The sequence below is a fragment of the Bos grunniens genome, chromosome 9 (assembly GCF_055505025.1).
Source record: "Bos grunniens cultivar Pamir isolate PY7600 chromosome 9, Bosgru_T2T1.0, whole genome shotgun sequence".
NCBI lineage: Eukaryota > Metazoa > Chordata > Mammalia > Artiodactyla > Bovidae > Bos > Bos grunniens.
In genome coordinates this window covers 78,848,279-78,868,479 of record NC_141173.1, presented here as the reverse complement: position 1 = coordinate 78,868,479, position 20,201 = coordinate 78,848,279, and positions in this window count along the sequence as shown.

Genomic DNA, 20,201 nt, shown 5'->3' with positions numbered 1-20,201 from the left:
CATGAGGGAAAAGGAAACATTAAAAACATAATCAGATTCAGTGAGTGAGTGAGGTCAGTCAGTCGTGTCCGACTCTTTGTGACCCCGTGGACTGTAGCCCACCAGGCTCCTCCATCCATGGGATTCTCCAGGCAAGAATACTGGAGTGAGTTGCCATTTCCTTCTGCAGGGGATCTTCCCGACCCAGGGATCGAACCCAGGTGTCCCTCATTGCAGGCAGATGCTTTAACCTCTGAGCCACCAGGGAAGCCCCAATCATATTCAGTGATGTACATACAACAGTTAAATGATGCCCAGCATTTTATAAAGATTCAGATGTTGAAAAGTGGCTTATGGGGAAGAGGTAAAGGAAGACTTCACAAACAAGGATATGTATAAAATAAGCTTTAATTAATTGGATTAACCAGGGAAAAGAGATAGTGAAGATAAGGGTTGAAAAGGGGTAAAGAAGAAAAGTATTATCATCAAGGAAGTAGCTAGATAAAGACACAAGGATGAGAAGCAACATACAGTGTACAGGGGACCATAGCCTTCTACACAGTGCTCAGTTTAAAAGCATGAGCCAGAAATCATGAGAAATGAGGATGGGAGGTATGAACAGTTCAAATCAGATATCTGCTGGCTAATAGCTGCAATCCCAAACTGTCCCTGGGGTAGCTTCTGCACATCACATAGATGTACTGGTTTTCTTTCATATTATGAATGTTATCTTAAGTATTATTTCCCATACTTCCTTGATGAAAAGAATCAGCTGAAGTTATAGAAAAGGTCCATGTTATGAGACTCCTCTGTTTGAAAGCCTGATACAATATTGTCAGGGAGCACATAGGTATCTGGATTGTTAACAAACCTCTTATGATCAGATTTGTTTGGAAAATACTCACTTTAGTAGAAATTTCTTTAGAAACAGAACATGTCAAAATTGTATGTGTTATAATTGTTTTAAATAACAGATTCAAATACATTGCAGAGAAATCAGTATTCTAATAAATGTAATTTCTTTAGTATGCCATAGTCAAGGCAAGATTTAAATTAGCTATTTCAGAATTGTATCAAACCACTTTATGGCATTGAATAACCCCTGAATTAATTAACCATAACACACTAATTAACTAGTTTCATCCTATATTTTCTTTTTAAAAGGAAAAGTCTTAAAATACAAAGAAATGATAATTTTATCATTTTATAAATTCCAAAGATTAATTTTCATGTCCACTCTAATTTGTGTGATAATGACATTCTGTCAACCTTAATTTTTACCCTGAATTTTCAGCTGGCTTTGGTATATGCATCCACATTTCTCTTTATACTTTGCTAGGAATTCCTAAAATAGGTGACATTTTAATCCAGAGGTGATAGAGAAAATATATCTGTGATATAAGCTGTGTGATACATTCATATAGCTCCCAGAGTACCTTGCAATTCATCTACATGACAGCTGTTATTGAAGCTTAAGATCATTAGCACAGGAAACTTGGCAAGGACACAGGACTGGGTTATAAATATTGGCTTCAGATGTCATTTTAGGACAGAGTTAAATTCTCTCAGGAAGTAGTAGCAAGGATTATGTGAGAAATCTCAGTTGAATCCAAAGTTTCTTGTGAGATTAATGCATTAGACCAAAGGAAAGCATAAAATAAACTTGAATTCAAGTTGTTTTTGAAGTTTAAAAAGCTTTTGTAGCAAAGATGAAGGGTTTAATTTTTTTTTTTAATATACCATGTTTTTATATGAGGCAAGTGACTTGAGTTCTCTAAGATTCATTTTCTTCCTGAATAAAATTTGAATATATGGAGCTTACTTGTTTTTTGTTCATTTATTTTGCTTACCATCTAAGCCTTTCTTTTCCTTCATTTTTTTACCCCTTTCTTCATTTTTTTCCTCACCTTCTCCTCTTCTTAGTCTATAATTAGTATCATCATCATTTTTACACAATGCCTGACATATTCCAATTATTTGAGTCTTTTAAAAGATTGTCTTTTAGCTACTAAAGTAGTTCTATGTAGTAAAAAAATCATATATTCACTTTCCCAATGATGTTCATTTTGAATATTAAACACTACTTATTCAAACATCCATTTCCAGTCCAGGTTTGATGCAGGATACAGGAAGCTTGGGGCTGGTGCACTGGGATGACCCAGAGGGATGGTATGGGGAGGGAGATGGGAGGGGGGTTCAGGATGGGGAACACGTGTACACCCATGGCAGATGCATGTTGATGTATGGCAAAACCAATACAATATTGTAAAGTAAAAATAATAATAATAAATAAAAATGATTAGAAGATCTTAATAAAATTACATGCATTCTGACAAGCCAAAAATTAAACTGAAGAAAATAAGAAGACAAAGAATGAGATGAAGTCAGTTACAAGTTGCTACACTAATGAATGCCACAACCTGATACACAAGAATTGAGACTGCAAAATGGCTGTCCGTGTTGCATATAATAAAAGAATGGTAATCATATAATAAAAGTTAATGCATATAATAAAAGAATAGTAAATAATAAAATATTAACAATATTACCATGATAATAGCATCAAAAAGAGAACAAAAAATTGTTTTATAATTTACAGAACTGGCAAGATTGTATCACATAAACAAGAACAGTAGTGGAGAACAACTCTTGGTGGTAAGAACAGAGAGTCCTTCAGTCCCCATGAGGTGAGTACTGATTAATAGGAAGGCCAACAGTCTTGGCATTCTTTCAATAAATGAATAACTTCCAAAAACTTCTGACTATAAAGTATTTTGAACTCGGGCATTGGCATAGGCCAAATTAAGGATCAACAAAAGCCGTTCTATGACTGATCAAAGAAATGTGGTCCCACTGTGGGCATCTATGATGATCTGATTTGATATAAGAAAAAGTTTTAGAGTATCTTAAAGAGATGGCTTTATGGCATATTTTTTTTCAATCTTCAATGAATTCTACAGATCCAGGTAAGAGTTATGGGGCAGTGGTTTAGGGTTATGTTCTGATTAGTAGTTAGATAATGGAGATAATACATTGTCAATTTAATGCATACTCATATGGCAGTCATAGACTGACATTTCAATGTGAACAGTTAGGAAATAACTGGAACATCTCGCTAGTTAGAAACCTCATTTCATTTCTACACAGGTATAGACAAAAAAGACATACTTTGTCAGAGTGGATGTTTTCCTCACAAACAAAAAAAAATCCAACTTTGCTTTGACACACAGAAAAAAAAAATGGCTTGTGACATTTTCTAGCAATCTAATATTAATTTTCTTACAAAGGAAAGCATAGATTAAAAATTGATTCTAATTTATATCATGTCAATAATTATTTATCTAAAGAAATAACACACCTTATTGTGTGTATAACTATTTAGTAAAACCTTTGAAAAATGCATCTGACAGTTCTCATGGTCTTGCCATATCTGTTTAAATATGCTGATATTCATAGATTCAACATCATCACACTTTTATTGAGAAAGTGGCACAATATTATGCAAAGTTTGCAGACTGAAAATAAAGAGATCTGTGTTCTATTTCCAGAACTGATATTAACTGTGTAACTACCATCATCTTAGGCTAAGTTTTCCCTTTGGTAAATGAGAGATTGGTAAGAGATAAATTCAAAGGCTTATTCCACCTACAAACTCTGATGAGTTTTCACTCACCTTAACGTTTAAGTGGCTGTACTTCATGCATTTCAAAATTTTATTGAATTGCTAAAATAGCCAGATACAGATGCTTTTATAAAGTTTTCACTGAATACAGATGGTAATGGTCTCTTCAAAAAGGAAAGAAGTAATGACTCAGTCAACAAATCATTAAATGACTACCTAACAAGCATCCATAGGTTACATTAACAAGCAAAAGTGAAAGTGAAAATCGTTCAGTCCTGTCCAACTCTTTGTGACCCCATTGACTATACAGTCCATGAAATTCTCTAGGCCAGAATACTGGAGTGGGTACCCTTTTCCTTAGCCAGGGGATCTTTCCAACCCAGAGATGGAACCCAATTCTCCAACATTGGAGGCAGATTCTTTACCAGCTGAGCCACAAGAGAAGCCCATTAAAAACCAAGTTGAATAATAAAAATCACTCACATACCTAGTTCAGTTAAGTTTAGTCACTCAGTCGTGTCCAACTCTCTGCACCCCATGGACTGCAGCACACCTGGCCTCCCTGTCCATCACCAACTCCTAGAGCTCACGCACTCATGTCCATTGAGGCGGTGATGCCAACCAACCATCTCATCCTCTCTCATCCCCTTCTCCGGCTGCCCTCAGTCTTTCCCAGCATCAGGGTCTTTTCAAATGGGTCAGTTCTTCACATCAGGTGGCCAAAGTATTGGAGTTTCACTTCAACATCAGTCCTTCCAATGAACACCCAGGACAAATCTCCTTTAGGATGGACTAGTTGAATCTCCTTGTAGTCCAAGGGACTCTCAGGAGTCTTTTCCAACACCACAGTTCAAAAGCATCAATTCTTCGGCCCTCAGCTTTCTTTAAGTCCAACTCTCACATCCATACATGACTAATGGAAAAACCGTAGCCTTGACTAAATGAACCTTTGTTGGCAAACTAATGTCTCTGCTTTTTAAAATGCTATCTAAGTTTGTCCTAGCTTTTCTTCCAAGGAACAAGCATCTTTTAATTTCATGGCAGCAGTCACCATCTGCAGTGATTTTGGAAACAGAGAAAATAATGTCTGTAACTGTTTCTGTTGTTTTCCCATCTATTTGCCATGAAGTGATGGGACCAGATGCCATGATCTTAGTTTTTTGAATAAGTTCAGTTCAGTCACTGCAGTTCAGTCGCTCAGTCGTGTCCAACTCTGTGACCCCATGAATCGCAGCATGCCAGACCTCCCTGTCCATCACCAACACCCGGAGTTTACTCAAACTCATGTCCATCCAGTCGATGACGCCATCCAGTCATCTCATTCTCTGTTGTCCCCTTCTCTTCCTGCCCTCAATCTTCTCCAGCATCAGGGTCTTTTCAAATGAGTCAGCTCTCCGCATCAGGTGGCCAAAGTATTGGAGTTTCAGCTTCAACATCAGTCTTTCCAATGAACACCCAAGACTGATCTCCTTTAGGAAGGACTGGCTGGATCTCCTTGCAATCCAAGGGACTCTCAAGAGTCTTCTCAAACACCACAGTTCAAAAGCATCAATTCTTCAGTGCTCAGCTTTCTTCACAGTTGAATGCTCACATCTATACATGACTACTGGAAAAACCATCTATACATGACTACTGGAAAAACCATAGCCTTGACTACATGGACCTTTGTTGGCAAAGTAATATCTCTGCTTTTTTAATATGCTATCTAGGTTGGTCATAGCTTTCCATCCAAGGAGTAAGCGTCTTTTAATTTCATGGCTGCAGTCACCATCTGAAGTGATTTTGGAGCCCCAAAAAATAAAGTCTGACACTGTTTCCACAGTTTCCCCATCTATTTCCCAAGAAGTGATGGGCCCAGATGCCATGATCTTAGTTTTCTGAATGTTGAGCTTTAAGCCAACTTTTTCACTCTCCACTTTCACTTTCATCAAGAGGCTTTTGAGTTCCTCTTCACTTTCTGCCATAAGGGTGGTGTCATCTGCATATCTAAGGTTATTGATATTTCTCCCGGCAATCTTGATTCAAGCTTGTGTGTCTTCCAGCCCAGCATTTCTCATGATGTACTCTGCATATAAGTTAAATAATCAGGGTGACAATATACAGCCTTGATGTACTCCTTTTCCTATTTGGAACCAGTTTTGCCAAGAGAACACACTGGTCATAGCAAACACCCTCTTCCAACAACACAAGGGAAGACTCTACACATGGACATCACCAGATGGTCAACACTGAAATCACATACCTAAGACATACATTATAATCCTCATCTTGGAGGGATAAAAATTAATTACCAGAAGATTTAAGTAAATTTCAAAGGTGATATATCCAGTAAGATAGAGTGGAAGTTTTGATTTTTGGATTACCACACTTAAGATATTTTTTCCAACAAAGAAAACCTATTGATGACATGGACAGAGATTAGGGTTATGGAAGATACAGAGACGATAGAAGAGAAATAAATAGATATAGATAGATATCTGTAGAAATAGGTAGATGATGGAAAATCCAAAAGACGTTCTGAAGAGAAAATCAATAATATTAAATGACTTATTCAGTTCAGTCACTCAGTTATGTCCAACTTTTGTAACCCCATGGACTGCAGCACTCCAGGCTTCACTGTCCACCACCAGCTCCCAGAGCTCATTCACTCATGTCCATTGAGGTGGTGATACCAACCAACCATCTCATCCTCTGTCGTCCCCTTCTCCTCCTGCCTTCAATCTTTCCCAGGATAAGGGTCTTTTCCAATGAGTCAGTTCTTCTCAGCAGGTGGCCAAAGTATTGGAGTTTCAGCTGCCACATCAGTCCTTCGATTAAATATTCAGGACTGATTTCCTTTAGGATGGACTGGTTGGATCTCCTTGCAGTCCAAGGGACTCTTAAGGGTCTTCTCCAAAACCACAATTCAAAAGCATCAATTCTTTGCCACTCAACTTTCTTTATAATCCAACTCTAATATCCATACATGAGTACAGGAAAAACCATAGCCTTGACTAGATGGACCTTTGTTGGCAAAGTAGTGTCTCACCTTTTTTAATATGTTGTCTAGGTTAGTCATACTTTTCTACTAAGGAGCAAGTTTTTCTTAAATTCAAGGCTGCAGTCACCATCTGCAGTGATTTTGGAGCTCAAGAAAATAAAGTCAGCCACTGTTTCCACTGTTTTCCCATCTATTTGCCATGAAATGATGAGGCCGGATGCTATGATCTTACTTTTCTGAATGTTGAACTTTAAGCCAACTTTTTCTTTCACTTTCATCAAGAGGCTCTTTAGTTCTTCCTCCCTTTCTGCCAAAACGGTGGTGTCATCTGCATATCTGAGGTTACTGATATTTCTCCTGTCAATCTTGATTCCAGCTTGTGCTTCCTCCAGCCCAGTGTTTCTCATGATGTACTCTGCACAGAAGTTAAATAAGCGGGGTCACAATATACAGTCTTTTGTACTCCTTTTCCCATTTGCAACCAGTCTGTTGTTCCATGTCCAGTTACACCTCTTGCTTCCTGACCTGCATACAGATTTTTCAGGAGGTAAGTCAGGTGGTCTGGTATTCCCATCTCTTTCAGAAGTTTCCACAGTTTGTGGTGATCCACACAGTCAAAGGCTTTGGCATAGTCAATAAAGAAGAAATAAATGTTTTTCTGGAACTCTCCTGCTTTTTTGATGATCCAAAGGATGGTGGCAATTTGATCTCTGGTTCCTCTGCCTTTTCTAAAACCAGCTTGAACATCTGGAAGTTCACGGTTCACGTATTGCTGAAGCCTGGCTTGGAGAATTTTGAGCATTACTTTACTAGCATGTGAGATGAACCTGTGCAGTAGTTTGAACATTCTTTGGCATTGCCTTTCTTAGGGATTAGGAGGAAAACTGACCTTTTCCAGTCCCGTGGCCGCTGTTAAGTTTTCCAAATTTGCTGGCATATTGAGTGCAGCACTTACACAGCATCATATTTTAGGATTTGAAATAGCTCAACTGGAATTCCATCACCGTCACTAGTTTTGTTTTTTTCGTAGTGAAGCTTCCTAAGGCCCACTTGACTTCACATCCCAGGATGTCTGGCTCTAGGAGAATGATCACACAATCATGATTATCTGGGTCATGAAGGTCTTTTTTCTTCAGTTCTTCTGTGTTCTTCTTTGCCACCTCTTCTTAATATCTTCTGTTTCTGTTAGGTTCATACCATTTCTGTCCTTTATTGAGCCCATCTTTGCATGAAATATTCCCTTGGTATCTCTAGTTTTATTGAAGAGATCTCTAGTCTTTCCATTCTATTGTTTTCCTTCATTTCTTTGCACTGATCACTGAGGAAAGCTTTCTTATCTCTCCTTGCTATTCTTTGGAACTCTGCATTCAAATGGGTATACCTTTCCTTTTCTCCTTTGCTTTTCACTTCTCTTCTTTTCTCAGCTATTTGTAAGGTCTCCTCAGACAGCCACTTTGCTTTTTTGCATTTCTTTTTCTTGGGCTTGGTCTTGATCCCAATCTCTTGTACAATGTCATGAACCTCCATCCATAGTTCATCAGATAGTCTATTTATCAGATCTAGTCCCTTGAATCTATTTGTTACTTAGAGTGTACAATCGTTAGGGATTTGATTTAGGTCATACCTGAATGGTCTAATGGTTTTGCCTATTTCTTCAAGTTAAGTCTGAATTTGGCAATAAGGAGTTCATGATCTGAGCCACAGTCATCTCCCGGTCTTGTTTTTGCTGACTGTGTAGAGCTTCTCCATCTTTGGCTGCAACCAATATAATCAATCTGATTTCAGTATTGACCATCTGGTGATGTCCATATGTAGACTCCTCTCTTGTGTTGTTGGAAGAGAGTGTTTGCTATGACCCTTTCTCTTGGCAAAACTCTATGTGCCTTTGCCCTGCTTCATTCTGTGCTCCAAGGCTAAATTTGCCTGTTACTCCAGGTATTTCTTGACTTCCTACTAATGAAAAGGACATCTTTTTTGGGTGTTAGCTCTAAAGGTCTTCTGGGTCTTCATAGAACCGTTCAACTTCATCTTCTTCAGCCTTACTGGTCAGGGCATAGACTTGGATTATCATGATTTTGAATGGTTTGCCTTGGAAATGAACAGAGATCATTCTGTCATTTTTGAGATTGTATCCAATTACTGTATTTCGAACTCTTTTGTTGAGTATGATGGCTACTCCATTTCTTCTAAGGGATTCTTGCCCTTGGTAGTAGATATAATGGTCATCTGTGTTAAATTCACTCATTCCAGTCCATTTTAGTTCGCTGCTTCCTTAAATGTTGATGTCTTTGTCATCTCCTGTTTTATCACTTCCAATTTGCCTTGATTCATGATCTAACATTGCAGGTTCCTATGCAATATTGCTCTTACAGCATCAGGCTTTACTTCCATCAAAAGTTACATCCACAACTGGGTGCTGTTTTTGCTTTGGCTCTGTGTCTTCATTCTTTCTGGAGTTATTTCTCCACTGATCTCCAGTAGCATATTGGGCACCTACCGACCTGGGGAGTTCATCTTTCAGTGTCTTATCTTTTTGCCTTTTCATAGTGTTCATGGGGTTCTCAAGGCAAGAATACTGAAGTGGTTTGCCATTTCCTTCTCCAGTGGACTATGTTTTTCAAAACTCCCCACCATGACCCGTCCTTCTTGAGTGGCCCTACATGGCACGGCTCATAGTTTCTTTGAGTTAGACAAGGCTGTGGTCTATGTAATCATGAAAAGTGAAAGTGAAGTTGCTCAGTCATGTCCATCTCTTTGTGACCCCATGAGCTGTAAGCCTACCAGGCTCCTTCATCCATGGGATTTTCCAGGCAAGAACAATGGAGTGGGTTGCCATTTCCTTCTCCAGGGGGATCTTCATGACCTGAGGATTAAACTCGGGTCTCCTGCATTGTAGGCAGATGCTTTACCATCTGAGCCACCAAAGATAAATTTCATCAAAACCCTTAAATGAAGATTACATTTATTTTTTTCAAAGAACACACATATTAATATATTGAGAAGCACAAATAAAGTCACTAGTTTGCTAAAATATACTTAAAAACAAGCAAAAAGTTCTGAAAGATGAAAATGCTCAGTTTAATTATAAGCACCCATCTTGAGAAACTCATTGCATTATATTTAGCTTGATATTATAATGCAAAGAACCATAAATGCCATTTTTAGTTTTTTGTGTCATGGAAAGTTTTGAAAATAGTCAGGTGCACTTAAAAATAGACATTAGAAATAATGGAGGTGCTTCTCCCCTATGTACCAGTAAAACAGGACTTTTAAGAACAATAGGAGATAAGACGCAATTGTTCTCCTTTTAGCTCTGTGAGTTTCTTCTCAGTTTTATTTGCAGATCTCTTTTCCTTGATGCCCCTTAAATTTTACTTCTCTCCTTGTCCATATTCTCTTAGAACACTACCTAATCTCCCTCATGATCACATTACTTACACTATCTTAGCTGTGACCTCAATCCTGATTATTCTTAAATGTGTGTCTTCCGAGTCTTGGCCCCATGTAAGTGTTACAGCATCTCCCCTGGATGTCTTCCAGGTACCTTAAACTCAGCATGTCCATTGGAGAAGACATCATCTATAGACTTTGTTGAGATCCTTATTGCAGGTAACAGTCACAACTCCACCACGCAAGGGCCCTATTTCACATGTCAGTTATGGTGTCTGCCTCTTTTACTAAAGTTCAAATCTCGAAGACAGATCCTATGTCTTTTTATCTAAATATCTTTGCACTCACCACTTCTCTTGGGGCTAATCAATATATAATAAATGATTATGAAATGAATAAATGAAACCATTGTGCATCACTCAAAACAAAATCCTGAGTATATCCAATTACTTTGTATAAGTCCTATATGTTTTATTCTCTTAAATATCTCCCCAAACCATATCTTCTTTATCAAAATTTTCCTTGGTTTAGGTTCAATTATATTTTCCTGAGGGCACTGTTATATTCTCTAAATGTTCTTTCTGTTTCCAGAATAGGCCTTTCCCACTCAATCTTACACAGAGAAATTTAAAGCTTGACTCAGATTCTATTTCTTCTTTGCTTAAAATCCTTTTGTGGCTTCCCATTACTCAAGGGAAGAACTATCATATACAACAGCTATTGTGATCTTTACTTTCCTTATTCACCTTTGCCTTTTTTTCAAAAAACCAGTGACCCAGTTGAGAACCAAAAGAGTAGAAGGAAAAATATATTTTCCTCCCATACAGTATGATACCACAGGACTTTTGTTTCCTCATGTATAAAATATAGAGATTGGTCTAAATATTATCCAAGATCCTTTCTGATCAGACACACTAGTAAAATAATCAGTGGTAAAATAGCTATAATAGAAGAGAGAAAAGGAAGGGAGAAAAAGCTAGTGTAAATAAAGTAGGGCAAGAGAGATCACATTTTAGCATAACCATGACTCTTTTAAGGAGATTTTTCTTAGTAGGAAACATTTCTCAAAACAGAAGATGATATTCTCAATACGAGGAAGGCAGGTTTAACACTTGCCTCACTCATGTCTTATATCACCTTGCATATTGTCTAATAATTTCATTAAATATTGTAAAATAATGAGCCTACAATTAGACATACATACTACAAACTTTTGTGAGTTACATTTTGAAATTGAAGTCAATATTGAATTTCAATACAGAATGTAAAGGAAATGAACTGTTCTGTATTTCAAGTGATGTTTTATTATGAAGACATGAATCAATATCCTCAGTAGAACCAAAGTATTAGAAAGAAAATGCCAGTATCTTAGTGTATTGCAACAGTGAATTTTTGCACTTCCAAAATATTGCATAATTCATGTATAAATTATATGATATTGACAGTGATTTCTATTTTCTTAAATCTTTATAAATACAGAAACACTCAAGATAACCACCACTTAGGACAATATCAACCCAAACAGCTTGCAAGGGGGAGCCTGAAACATATTTCATGTTTGTTGGGTTCTGCACATTTGTATTTAAAAATAAACACCTTGAAAATTTAAGACCAAAAATAAAATGAAATTAAACAACAATCACTAAAATCCATATGCATTTCCACCAAAGATGTTTAAATTGTAATTAACATAACCAACATAATTCAGGAGTTGGAGAATACATGAGAGAGAGTTAAAAGTATGTTTAGGTTAAGAGATCTTATCCAGAACATGAATCTAAAAGGAACAAATAAAATTAGTTGCTTATGACAGAGACGATCATTTTGAGATTCAAATCTCAAAACATTTCAGAATGACTTATTTATGGAAAGCTCATTTAACTAAAGACTATTTGGATATTTATATTGTTGAAATTTCATTCATTTTGTAACTAGGTTTGGGAATAAAGCACAAAACTTTGAACTGGACATCCAGACGTCACTGCTAACCACAGACTTAGATTCTTTTGCTATTTATACCATTTGTTTACTTTTTGCATTTCCTCAACTTGGACAGGGACTTTCTGCTTCTAGTCAATTTCACTCTTATTTTTGGCACATAAGTAAATTTTCCAGTACTTCTGGAAAATGTTACATCTAACAAATTCTTAACAAAAAAATAATGGAAACATTCCTATTGGGATTTAATAAACTGGTTAGTGATATTTACCACTATTGTCCCAGAAGAAACTCACAATAACCAAAAACACGTCTCCCAATTGTCTCCAGGAGGTTGGGAGCAGTAATAAATGGTACTTCCTCTCTTTCACCTCTATATAATGCTACCATTTAATGTTCATTTTAAAAATGTAAATGGCCTCCAAGTTTAGCTTAGCAACAACTCGAACATACTACAGTCCCTCTTGAGTTTTCTGAATGACTCATTGAGAATGTCTGTCAATACTGTATCCCAGAGAAGTCAACTCTGGTCCCCAATGAGTACAACTAACTCTGGTTTCCTGTCAAGTACTGAGTTCTTTTATGTTAAATCACCTAGTATTATTTAAAACTAAATTTTAGAGCACCATAAATATATACTATTTTTTTCAAAAACTACCAAAAAGTAAGGAAATATTTTGTTTATAATAAGTTATAGCTCTTATGAATTAAACATACTCTGTTAAAAGGAAATGTAGAAATTCATTTATAGATCAATACTCATCCAACACCTTCATTTAGTGTACTTGCAAAGAGGTTGACTTATTCGAATCTCAGAGTTTTCTCCTGAATTCTAACAGGTGGTCTCAACTTTATCTACCAGCTGGTTAGGAGTACATTATGCTTGTTTTATTTCTAAACCAGAAGAAAATTTCCATACCAGTATAGTGAAATTAAGAAGAAGTAGGAAATTATAAATACTCCTTGAGGAGGACGGAAAGACCATTTGCTTTCAGCCACTCTCAACTTGGCTGCCTCAATCTATGGACAGTAGTGCCTCAGTTACAACAGATACTGTGCTGCCTCTATCTACAGACAGCACTGAGATTGCATCACACTCAGTGCTGCCACCAAAGATTCTGGTAACGGCCTGAATCCCCAAACTGGTTAGCCATCTCAGTAACTTTCAATCGCAGTCAAAATCTGTAGTTCAAACACTGAAATTACTGTTATAGCATAAATATTATGATTAACAATTTTTATACCATTATAAAGCTGGATTCTTTACCAGCTGAGCCACAAGGGAAGCCCAAGAATACTGGAGTGGGTATCCTATCCCTTCTCCAGGGGATCTTCCTGACCCAGGAATCAAACCAGGGTCTCCTGCATTGCAGGCGAATTCTTTACCAATTGAGCTATCAGGGAAGCCTCTATGATTAACAATTTTTATGCCATTTTAATGGAAATGCCTGTGGTGAGTTTTGTATCTGATTTAATGCCTTTTTGTATCAGGGAATAACTCATCAATTATTGCTAAAATTTCCTTGCATGTCAGGAAGGGAACAGGCTAAATAATGATTATGACTTTCTTTGATAGAATCTAAAATATTTCACAATTAATAATTTTGCTCTTTTAATCTACATAGAGCAATTAGAAATATTTCCTTGCATACCTACATTCTAAAACAACTCTCAATTAAAGAGAAAATGAACCAATTTTACATTAAAATAAAAATAGTCTATATAATCTTTTAAATGTTTTCTAATTTTACCTTTTACACTGAAATCTATGATCCATTTTGACTTAATTTTTGTGGAAGCTGTGAGGTTTGGGTTAAGGTTTATAGCCTGGTGAAACACATCTATGACATGATACCAAAAGCATGATCTATAAAAGGAAAAAATGGATAAACTGGACTTCATCAAAATTAGAAACATTTGCCCTCTGAAAACCCTATTAGGAAAATTAAAGGCAAGATATAGACTGAGAGAAAGTACTTGCAAGACCACATATCTGATAAATGATTTGTGTCTAGAATATAAATAGAACTCTCAAAATTCAATATTAAAATAATAATCGAGTTAGAAAATGGCCAAAAGACAAGGAGAGATAGTTTATCAAAAAGAATGTACATACAAAGAATTTACCACAAAGGATACAGGGACAGCAAATACATGCAAAATATTCAATATCACCAGCTGAAGAATATGCACATTAAAATTACAATGAGATATCACAACACACTTATCAAAATGGCTAAAATTTTTAAAGTTACAACACAAAATGTCACCTAGGATGTAGAGAAACTATCTCTCATTCATTGGTTATGGGGATGTAAAATAATAGAGCCAGTTTGGAAAGTAATTTGGTAGTTTCTTACAAAAGAAAACAGATGCCATAGAATCTAGCAGTGGCATTCCTGTGCATTTATCCCAGAGCAATAATAAATGTGTGTCCTCCCCAAACAAAACTGTGAAGAAGCAAATGGCAACCCATTCCAGTATTGTTGCCTGGAAAATTTCATGGAGAGAGGAGCCTGGTAGACTATATCCATGGGGTCACAAAGAGGCAGCTACAGCTGAAGGTCTGAGCACAGACAAACCTGAGTATGGTTGTTGATACAGGTTTGTAGCTTAAAAATGGAAACTACAAAAGCATCCTTCAATAAAGGAATGAGTAAGCAGACAATGATGCATTCATTCATGGAATACTACTCAGCAATGAAAAAAATGGAACAATCGATACATGTAACAGTTTGCATTGCTCTCGGGGCATTCAGTTCAGTTCAGTTCAGTTCAGTCACTCAGTCGTGTCCGACTCTTTGCGACCCCATGAACCGCAGCACGCCAGGCCTCCCTGTCCATTACCATCTCCCGGAGTTCACCTAAACTCACGTCCACTGAGTCGGTGATGCCGTTATGCTACCTGAAAAAATTCAATCAAGAAAGGTCACATACTTTATGTTTCCATCTCTATAGCTTCCTTGATATGACAGAATCATGAACATGGAACACAGATTAGTGGCGGGGAATGTGGGCCTGATTATAAAAGAATAGCATGAAAGATATCTCTGATAAAATAATTCTATCTCTGAATTGAAGTAGTATTTACACAAAACAATTTATGTGATAAAATGACACAGAACTATACAGTGTGTGTGTGTATATGTGTGTGTGCACGCATGCTAAGTCATGTCCAACTCTTTACAACTCCATGCACTATAGCTTGCCAGGCTCCTCTGATTATGGGATTCTCCAGGGAAGAATACTGGAGTGGATTGTCACGTCCCCTCCCCAGAGGATCTTCCCAACCCAGGAATTGAACCTGCATCTCTTACGTCTCTGTTATTGGCAGATGAGTTCTTTACTGCTAGCACCTCTTGAGAAGCCCATACAAACTGTACCCATGCCAAATTCCTCGATTTCATAGTGTATTATATACATGTAAATGTAACCATTGGGGAAAATTGGGTTCATGGGGCTTCTCTGTGCTATCTTTAAAATTTCCTATAAATAGATTCACTGACTCAATGGAGGTGAATTTGAGCAAACTCCCAGAAATAGTGAAGGACAGGGAAGCCTGGTATGCTACAGTCCTTGAGATTGCAAAGAGTCGGACACAACTTTGCGACTGAACAACAACATGAATATATTATATTGGATGCTATGGAAAAACATGAACAAACTTTTTGGCAAATCCAATATCAGTTCAGTTCAGTCACTCAGTCGGGGCTGACTCTTTGCAGCCCCATGGACTGCAGCACGCTAGGTCTCCTTGTCCATCACCAATTCCCAGAGTTTATTCAAATTCATATCCATTGAGTCGGTGATTCCATCCAGTCATTGCATCCTCTGTCATCCCCTTCTCCTCCTGCCTTCAATCTTTCCCAGCATCAGGTCTTTTCAAATGAGTCCGTTCTTCCCATCAGGTGGCCAAAGTATTGTTCAGTTCAATCCAATGTAGTTATTCCAAAATAAAGAATTGCATAAAAAGCTCATTAGAAGATCACCTTTTGCACAGGTTATTGAGTACACTAATTTCTCTTTTAAGATTGAAAGTAATTCTATCAAAGTTATTACAGACTTACATGCTTCACTTGGCACATTTTGTCCTAAAGGTGACATCTTTCCAAGGTATTATTTAAAACTAAGTGTAATGTTGGACCTATTTTACACCTGCCTGCATTCATCCCCATTTCTTCTAACAATAGCAAGCTAAACTGGAGAAAGGAAGTTACAGTCTGTGCCCTCCTGCATTCAGCATTGTTCAGATAGGGCCTTGATCCCCATCACCAGACCTAAGCCGACCAATTTCAAACAAACTTCACCTTCTTGACAAGAGTGATTGTCTTAGGCGTGAGAAATGTGACACATATTAGTCAATCTAAGTTATTCTGAGATTAACTCATGGACAATGAAAATTGAAAGCTTTGATTTTTTTATGTTTATAATCAATGACCATAGGTTTATATATTTTTATCTTCTGATCACATTGAGAAGGTTGCCCTGCGAATTAAATCAACATGTTAGCATCACGCTGGAGTCAAGAATTCCTTTCTTTTTGTTTTGTTTAAATTAATCTGGGTGAGGTCTCTGTCACCCATATTCTGGGGTCTTGATAAATATAACAAAGCATAAATATACATAGTGAAAATATTACAGTTTCACAGGTACTATAATATTTTTCATTTGAAGAAATTACAAAGAAAAGATGGGCTTCCCAGGTGGCACAGTGATAAAGAATCCACCTGCTGCTGCAGGAGATGCAAGAGACCTGGGTTTGATCCCTGGGTAGGGAAGATTTCCTGGAGGAGGAAATGGTAACCCACTCCAGTATTCTTGTCTGGAAAATCCAATAGACAGAGAGGCCTGGCAGGCTACAGTCCATGGGGTTGCAAACAGTCAGAAATGACTGAGTACACACACATCTGTACACAGAAAGCACACATGCTATTACTTATAGGTGAATTGAGAAACTGGATGATATTAAATTATATATATTAAATTATTGATCTTTGACTTATAAAATTGTAATACTTTTGGTTCAATCATGTATTGGATAACTAATTAGTTCAATTACTTTTAGATTTATTTATACTTGCTCGTTTAAGAAAAATTCAAGAACATCATTTTCTTAAATATTTTAATGATAGTATATTTCTCCAGTAAAGTTTCTGAAATTCCTTCTGTTGGTTTAGTTCAGTCACTCAGTCATGTCTGACTCTTTGCAATCCCATGAATTGCTGCATGTCAGGCTTCCCTGTCCATCACTAACTCCCAGAGCTTGCTCAAATTCAAGTCCCTCCAGTCAGTGATGCCATCTAACCATCTCATCCTCTGTCATCCCCTTCTGCCCCTGCCTTCAATCTTTCCCAGCATCAGGGTCTTTTCAAATGAGTCAGTTCTTCGCATCAGGTGGCCAAAGGATTGGAGTTTCAGCTGCAGCATCAGTCCTTCCAATGAATATTCAGGAACTGATTTCCTTTAGAATTGACTGGTTGGATCTCCTTGCAGTCCAAGGGACTCTCAAGAATCTTCTCTGACACCACAGTTCAAAAGCATCAATTCATTGACACTCAGCTTTCTTTATAGTCCAAATCTCATATCTATACATGACTACTGTAAAAACCAAAACTTTGAATAGACGGACCTTTGTTGGCAAAGTAATGTCTCTGCTTTTTAATATGCTGTCTAGGTTGGTCATAGCTTTTCTTTCAAGGAGTAAGTGGCTTTTAATTTCATGGCTGCAGTCACCATCTGCAGTGATTTTGGAGCCTATGAAAATAAAGTCTGTCACTGTTTACATTGTTTCCCCATCTATTTGCCATGAAGTGATGGCATGGGATGTCTTGATCTTCGTTTATTGAATGTTGAGTTTTAAGCCAACTTTTTCACTCTCCTCTTTCACTTTCTGTTGGTTACCTGGTTTTAAACAAAGTATATTTCAAAAATCTTGCTATACTTCCTACATAAAGGATAAATAAAATTGAGAACTTGATTTAGAGTATCATTTGCCACATAATATCATAGTGATAAGAGTTACCTCTTTAAAGAATATCAAAAGCAAATCCTTAAATCCTCTATTATATGGGCATGTTTTGACTTCATTTACTCCCACTCCAATAATAAAGTATTTCAATTCAAGAATATTTTTAACATCTGTCAACACTATGATGAACCTAGATACATTATAATTTTAAGAGAATCTTTTATGTTCTGCACATGAAATGTTAGCTTCAAATGAAGATAAATGATAAAATATTCATACTATATTCACTGGATTTTTAAAAATGTATAATGACAAAATAACCTCAATTGTAACCATTTCCTTCCAAATCGGAACTTCAACCCACCTTTTTAGAAATAATTCTCTTCTTTCCTTCAGTATTCTAGCCCCCTGTTCCATTCTATCACCGAATAAAAAGCATCTCATAATCAAGTTGCATTTTCACAACTGCCTCAAATTTTTTGAATGCCACCTTCCTCCTGGGCAAAAAAGAAGAAAGAATTCAAAGAAAAAGTCATGTGCTCTGAGGAGCAGATGGTCTCCATAGCTGAGAGCTACACTCCCAGAAACACAGCAAGAACTTTTATCACCATATCATAACATGTATAAAAGGGTCTTTTAATTTTTATCAAAGTCTGTATGTGTGTGGGTTTAACACAATTTATTATCCAAACTGAAACCAAAAACTAGAATTAGTATACACAGAAAGGAAATTGCCTAGGAAATGATGCATTTTATACTTTTCATTTTACCAGAGTCAAAAGGAAATCATAAGTAGAATGATTTTTTTTTTACAGAAGTGAAATCCACGTAACATAAAATTAACCATTTTAAAGCTTACAACTGAGCAGCATTTAATATATTCATGGTATTCAACTGCTATGTTAAGTTCCAAGCCGTATCCATTACCCCCAAATGAAACCTCTTACCCATTCAGCAGTTTTCTCCCATTCTCCTCTACCCTGTGTGTGCATTCTCAGTCACCTCAGTCATGTTCAACTCTTTGTGACTTATGTGCAGTAACCCACCAGGCTTCTGTGTCCACAGGATTCTCCAGGCAAGAATACTGGAGTGGGGTGCCATGCCTTCCACCAGGCCATCTCCCCAACCCAGGGATCGAACCCAGGTCTCCTGTGTCTCCTGCATTGCAGGTGGATTTTTACTGCTGAGCCACTGGAGAAGCCCCCTCTTCTACCCTAGTCCCTTGCAAACATTAATCTGCTTTCTGTCTTATGGATTTAACTATTTTTGACATCTCACATAAATAGAATCACTATGTGACCTCTTCTGTCTGGCTTCTTTCTCTTCGCATGTTTTAATGTTCACCCATGTTGTATCATATATCAACACTTCACTCTTTTGTATGGTTGAGTAATATTCCATTATATGTATTAATATATATCATATTTTGTGTATCCATTTATCTGTTGACAGACTCTTGTGTTGTTTCTACCTTCTAGCTATTGTGATAGTGCTGCTGTGAACATTCATGTACAAGTAGTTGTTTGAACACTGGTTTTCAATTCTTTGGGGTCTATACCCAAGAGTGGAATTGCTGGTTCATATAGTAATCAGATCTTTTGCTTTTCAAGAACTGCCAAATGCTGTTCAACAATGGTTACACAGTTATACATCCTTACTACCAACGTATAAGGGTTTCAATGTCCCCACACCCTTGGCAACATTGGTTCTTTATTGATGGTGATGATGATTGCCACCTTACTGGGTGTGAAGCATTATCATTGTTTTTGCACTGGCATCTCCTTGATGCCCTACGTATGACATTGAACACTTTTTCATGTGCTTGTGGCCCATTTGTGTATCTTTGAGAAAAATATGTTCAAGTTCTTTGCATGTCTTTTTTTAATTGAATTGTTTGTTTTTCTGTTATAGATTCATAAGAGTTCCTTACATGCTAAACTCTTATCAAATATATGATTTTAAATATTTTTTCATGTTTTTTGTTTTTTTCCCATTTTCTTCATTTCTTCCCACTTTCTTCATTTCTTCCCACTTTCTTGGACTCTTTGATGCCCCAAATATTTTAATTTTGATGAATTCAACTTCCCTGTTTTTTGTTTTGCTGCTAATGCGTTTGGTGTCATATCTAAGCAAACACTGCCAAATACAAGGTCATGTAAATTTACCCCTATATCTTCTATCACAAGTTTTAGAGTTGTAGCTCTTTGATCATTTGGATTTAATTTTTGTATACAGTATGAACTCTGTAGCCTTTTAGGGCTCACCTCATGAATATATGAGCCAGTAGAGAAATAGCTATGACAAAATAGAGGAAATGTTTCACT